Here is a 6,558-nt window from a genome sequence, read left to right on the forward strand (position 1 = left end):
AACATAGGCTGTCTCCTTAATTGAATGAATACCTTGTTTGTTACAGCCCCACCCACAGGTCCAGTCTCAATTGTCCCATCTGGCACCATCATCTGTCGTGTTAGTGGTATTCCATGCAATATAACCCCTCCTTTCCCTGTTCCAGGCATATGCATACACAACCAACAATTTGTCAGATTCAAGGTTTGTGCGGTCTTCCTGATGTCCTTAATATACGAATTCTCTGTCCACAAGTCATCTCCCAGGTCTCCAGCTCTTTGCACATGTTCAGTCTGTTCGGTTCCTGCTCTTCCAACCTGTTGTAAGACAAAAACACTCACAAGTGCAGTTGAAATACACAGAAACATATTTCTCAGTCCCAATTATTTCCTCAGAGTCAATTTCAAAGGTTGTCCTTCCACTGGGTGGCTTCTCCAAGGCTTCTCAGGTTCTGGTGCAGCTTTCACACGACTGTAGTGGGTCCATCCACTTTCTTTCGTCCGAACAGCAGACTCCGTGGTAAGAAGCACTTGATACGGTCCTTCCCAGCTAGGTTGCAATTTCTCAGTCCTCCAAGTCTTCACAAGCACCCAATCACCGGTTCCATAAGGATGCTGAGTCCCCACCAGGGGTGGTCGTTGTGCCAAAAGTCCCTGTTTATGGAGAGACAATAAAGACCTGGACAGTGTCTGCAGGTATTTTCTCACAAACATATCACGAAACTCAGGAATGGGACCTCCGAAGTTTGTGAGATAGGGTCGTCCCATTAACATTTCAAAAGGAGATACTCCAACATCTTTTCTTGGACAAGTGCGAATACGTAGCAATGCCAGGGGAAGATTCTTTGTCCATGGCAAGCCATTTTCCAAACCTAATTTTGTCAAATGTTTCTTCAATTCCGCATTCCCACGTTCTGTTTTCCCAGAAGATTGGGGGCGCCATGGTGTGTGTAAATTCCATTTCACCCCCACAGCCCTCATGACTTCTTGTAATATCTTTTGTGTAAAATGTGTGCCTCTGTCTGAATCTACTACCTCTGGCATGCCATATCTGGGTATGATTTGTTCCAGCAGAATCTTAGTCACTGTGGCAGCTGTTGCCTGCCTGACAGGGTAGGCCTCCATCCATCCAGTCAAATGATCTTTAATAACCAGTAAATATTTCCAACTCCCACTAGGTGGCACTTCAGTGTAGTCAATCTGTATTTTCTGAAATGGCCAGACTGCCAAGGATCTACCCCCCTTTCAGTTTTTCATGCTGATGACTTATTTACTTTAAGACATATTAAACATTTCCAACAAATAGCATGTGCAGTGGTCCACATATTCAAACTCCAATATGTGGGCTTGACTGCCTGAACTAAAGCTTCAGTCCCCCAATGACTTCCCTCATGTAAATACTGCATAACATTTCTCATTTGGGTTTCAGACAACACTCTAACCCCATCTGCTGTTACCCATCCTTTCTCAGCTTTATGACACCCCTCTTTCTTCAACTTTTCCCTGATCTTTTCTTCATCTGGTTCCCAAGCTTCTTCGGGCTCTTCTTGCAACATGGGTACTGATACCATCTGCAGGATTACCTCCCCAGCTGCTTCTTTTGCCCATTTGTCTGCCCATCTATTTCCCACTACTTCAACTTCTGTTCCTTTCTGGTGTGCATTTACGTGTACCACTGCTACCTTATGAGGAAGTATCAAAGCTTTCAGCACTCCTTCCACTAACCCCAATTGTTCTATCTGTTTCCCATCAGCCTTGATGAATCCTCTTTCTTGCCAAATTTTCCCAAAAGTGTGAACCACACCCCAAGCATACTTTGAATCCGTCCACACAGTGACATCCAACCCCTCAGCCAATTCCAGAGCCCTCTTTAATGCAAAAAGTTCACATCGCTGAGCAGACCATCCCTGTGGTAATGGACCCTTCTCTACTACTTCTCCTTCATGTGTGACAACTGCATATCCTGCCTTCCGTACTCCTTCCTCAATTCTACTCGATCCATCTACAAACCATCGTTCTCCTTCATCCAAAGGTATCTCCTCCAAATCACTTCTAACCTTTGTCATCACTTCTACTTGCAACAAACAATCATGGTCTTCAACTTCCCATTCCTTCCTTGTTCCCTCAAGAAACTCAGCTGGATTTAAATTCTTATCTGTCCCTATGACAATATCTGGACTTGTTCTCAGAATAGTCTCGTACTTCAAAATCCTTCCTTCTGTCATCCAAGTGGATGCCAACTGACTCAATACTGATAACCTGATGAGGAGAATGGACCACCATTGCTCCTCCAAAAGTCAATTTTCTACTTTCAACCACCAACATAGCAGTAGCCGCCACTGCCTGTACACATATTGGCCATCCTCTCACCACAGGCTCCAAAATCTTGCTCAGGAAGGCGATGGGTTGAAATCGTCCCCCCCTTTTCTGAGCAAGCACTCCTACTGCCACCCCTTCCTTAGCTGACACGTACAAATGAAAAGGTAACCTTAAATTCGGAAGGGCTAACACTGGTGCTGTTGCTAATGCTTCCTTTATCTTTTCCCACCTTTCCTCATCCTCTGTACTCCACTCTATCCCTTCATCTTTTCCCTGCAATTTCTGATTCAGAAAGTTCACCATGCTAGCATGTCCATCCAACCAAGCCCTGCAATAATTAATCATTCCTAAACTTCTTCTTACCTCTGTCTTATTTCTTGGGGTGCCAAACTCATCAGTCCCTTTACCCGCTCAGGATCTAGGGATCTCACCCCTCTTGAATAACATGTCCTAAATACTTCACCTTTTTTTCAACAAACTGAATCTTTTCCTTGAGACTTTTAATCCTTGTTCTTTCAGCCAATTTAACAAAGCCACAGATGCTGCTCTAACCTCTTTCTCTTTCTCCCCAGTCAACAACAAGTCATCCACATACTGAATCAACATGATCCCTTTCCCTTTCTCAAAAGACACTAACTTTTCTTCCAAAGCCTGTCCAAACAACAAAGGGCTCTCAGTATAGCCCTGGGGAAGTACTGTCCACCTTAACTGCTGTTTTCTCCCAGTCTCAGGATCATTCCATTCAAATGCAAACAAATTTCTACTCCCTTCGTCCAACGGACAAGCCCAAAAAGCATCTTTCAGATCAATAACAGTAAACCACTTATCCTTAGGTGGTATCCTACCCAGAATAGTATAAGGGTCTGGTACCACCGGAAATCGTGGTATCACTATTGAGTTGATCTTTCTCAGATCTACCACCAGTCTGTATTTTCCATCTTTCTTTTGTACTGCCAGAATTGGAGAATTGAATGGTGACATGGTTGGCTCCAAAAGTCCTTGAGCCAACAACCGGTCTATCACTGGCTTTAAGCCTTCCCTTCCCTTCTGACTCATCGGGTATTGTGCTGTCCAGCTCTTTACTACCCCCTTCTGTACTTCAATTTTTATTGGGGTTATTTCCATCCTACCCATGTCACCATCATCTGCCCAAACTCCTGGGTTGATCTGAACCTCATCCTCAGTTGTCATTACACACATCCTTGTGCCATCCTTTCCCCACAATTGAAAACCAAAAACTGCCATCAAATCCCTTCCCAACAAATTCACTTCAGCCTCAGGTATATACAATACCTCAGCTCTAATTTCAACTTCTCCATTCTCCATCTCCACATCTTCTAATATCCTCACCTTATTATGCTTCCCACTTACTCCAGTCACCAAAATAGTCTTTTCCCCTTCCATCCTTTGTCTAATGGGTGCACACACTGACGTGCGACTAGCACCCGTATCTATCAGGAACGTAAATTCCTGACGGTCCGGACCCATTTTTATTTTCACCAATGGCTCCTCCTGGGTCACCTTAAAGGAGCCGGAGTCTCCCTAGTCTTCGTATAAAGCATAACTCCTTTCAGAACGCCGACCTTCGGGACACTCACGCACCAAGTGCCCCTCTTTCCCGCATCTGAAACAAGATCGGCTGCCTCCTCCTCTTCCTGCAGCAAACCCTTTCCCTCTAATAGGTTTCCCCCGGGGCACAAATCCTCTGCCCCTTCCTTGAGGAATATCTGTCCTCTGTCCCCAGCTGTTTCCAGAACTCTTTTTCATCTCATTTTTAGTTACTGCCTGTGCTACCGATATCATCATTTGAGACTTCTGTCTACTTTTGGCTGCGTCCCTATTCACAAATGTCTGCTGAGCGCTTCTCAATAAATCCGTTATTCCTTGTGCAGCCCAGTTGTCTGTCTTCTGAATCTTTTTCTGAATATCTGGCCAAGCTCCTGCCACAAATTGCATTTTTAACATTGACTCAAAAGCCATGGAATTTGGATCAACCCCCGAGTATTTCTCTAAACTTTGTCGCAACCTCCCGCAATAATCCCCGGGCGATTCCTCTTTCCCCTGAGAAATCTCGAATGCCTTTGTAAGATTCCGCCCTTGCGGAACTGCATTCCGAATCCCCTCTATTATCATCTCCTTTAAATCCCTCATATTCTGTCTATCTGCTGCCACCTGTATATTCCAATTCGGGGCAGCCAGAGGAAATTTCGCATCTCCAGGCACCGCCTGTGGATTCCCCATCTGCATTCTATTCCAGTGCTGGATTGCTCCCTGCCTAATCAAATCTTGTTCTTCCCTGGTGAATAGGTGTCCTAATACATACATGATCTCCTGGTAAGTATAGTCATTCGGCCCCAGAAACAGCTCTATTTCTTGCGCTACTTTCTGTGGGTCCTCATGCAGCCGGGGAAGTGATCTTTTAAGTTCCCTCAATTCCCCGGGTCGCATGGGTTGAACGGCATACATAGCCACAGACTGTCCCGCTGCATTGAGACCATTTGGTACTTCCCTGAGGGGATAAGCCTGGGCTTGAGGAGTCGAGGGAAAGGGAAAGTTTTGTACATTCCTTTCCAGATCCCGCAACTCCTTTCTCAAAGGTGCATGCGGCGCCGGCGGCGGGGAGGGAGGAGTTTGAGCCACCGCTGCCGCCGCTGCTGGAGGAACGTACTGTGGAGGCGAAGGACGATAAAAATCATCGTCCGAATCATCCTCCTTTTCTGTAAGTGAAAACTGTCCGAATGGGGGTGGACTAGGTCCTTCAAATTTAACATGAAACCACACATCAATATACGCGATTTCATTTTTGTACTTCTGTGCCAATATATAATTTTTCAATTGTATCATCCAGTACTTACTGGGTGATCCCTCCGGTGGCCAATAATAGGGAAATTTTGGATCCACCAATGGATATTTTGGCCATCTATGTTGGCATAAATAAATCATATTTTTCTTTCCCAAATTCCGGGTGTAAGGTTGAAGATTCGGGGAGAACCATTGTTGCAATAGTTGTCCCAAAGGCGAATCTTCCGGGATTGAGCTTCTGCCTTCCTTCCCTAATTCTATCTCACTTTCTGAATTCCCTTTACACCCCTTGCTTTGTCCTTTTCCCATTTTCCGTCACCCTGACCAGTCCTCCAGCAGGCGCTGGACTTTCTTCCCAGAAGAAAATTTAAGGACGTGCCTTCAATTCCACTCCTATTGAAAAGGAACAAATTTACCTGATCACTCCGGGACCCTCCTCGGGTTTGCGGATGTGCGGGCGTCCCCGACTCAGGCTTCTATATGGTCCCAGACCACTTCTTCCGACGGTACCGCCACTTCTATCACTCTATCTCTCGAAGTCCGGTCGGCCACAATTTTCTCTCTGGGTATTCGGATTCGGAGGCTCCTGGGACCTCTCAGCGATCGGGGAGAAGGGTTGTCTCTAAAGGAGACTGAGTGGCCACAACTCACCTGTCCCCAAACGCCGAGGATCGCCGTGAAGCCTCCTGGCTGGCTCGCCAGATTGTCAGATTGCCTTCACACAAATATCAACACGACACGGATCTTCATTCAGATTGCTTTTATTTCACAATTCTGCAGAATTGGGTTCACATCCAAGGCAAAAGATGGAACCTCGAACACAGTTACAGTCATCTTTTTATCCTATTTTACAAGGAACTAACGTTACAATGATTCATCTTAAAACAGGATACAGTTGCTTCTTTGTGGTTAAAGGTGTTTCAATAACTGTCACAATCCCTCCTTGGAAAACTACTTCCTCTAGAAAGTTTACTGGAATATACTTTTGAAACACAGCTTACAAAATGAAGTCTAATCATAAAGTAATATTCTGATCAAAAATGGCATGAAATGGCTTTACTCTTGTTCACTTTTCACATTACCATTCAAACATTACACTTTAACAAAATAAACAGGGTCTCAGAATTACTGCAGTCTAGTAGCTGGACTTAAGAAGATAAGCAGTAGCCTACTTGATTGGACCAAGGCACAACATCTAGTCTTAGAATAACAGAGTTGAAGATCATGTAATCCAGCCCCCTGCCCAAGCAGGTGATCCTATGCCTGTGATGGCAAACCTATGGAAGAGCCATTTGTGTCGGCATGCAAGCCACTGGAAAACTTACCTCACTGCGCATGCGCACACCTCACAGGTGATTTTTCGGCTGCTTTGAGGCCTTTTTTTGACCTCCCAGAGGCTTGGAAAAAGCTTCTGCAAGGCTTTTGAGGCTGAATAGGCCGGTTTCGTCACTTCCTGTAA

The 6,558-nt window shown here is 45.2% G+C and overlaps 1 long non-coding RNA gene across 1 annotated transcript; it reads right to left on the reverse strand.

Annotated features, from left to right (window-relative positions):
• Positions 1-525: 525 nt before the first annotated feature.
• Positions 526-6,169, reverse strand: LOC148126812 (uncharacterized). The gene is made up of 2 exons (XR_015741591.1): positions 5,516-6,169; positions 526-632 (listed from the first exon to the last, which is right to left on the reverse strand). It is a non-coding gene; the product is annotated as an uncharacterized LOC148126812 (long non-coding RNA).
• Between the last annotated feature and the right edge of the window lie 389 nt (positions 6,170-6,558).

The sequence above is a fragment of the Pseudonaja textilis genome, chromosome 2, assembly GCF_049901715.1.
Source record: "Pseudonaja textilis isolate UNSWEBS1 chromosome 2, rPseTex1.2, whole genome shotgun sequence".
Taxonomy (NCBI): domain Eukaryota; kingdom Metazoa; phylum Chordata; class Lepidosauria; order Squamata; family Elapidae; genus Pseudonaja; species Pseudonaja textilis.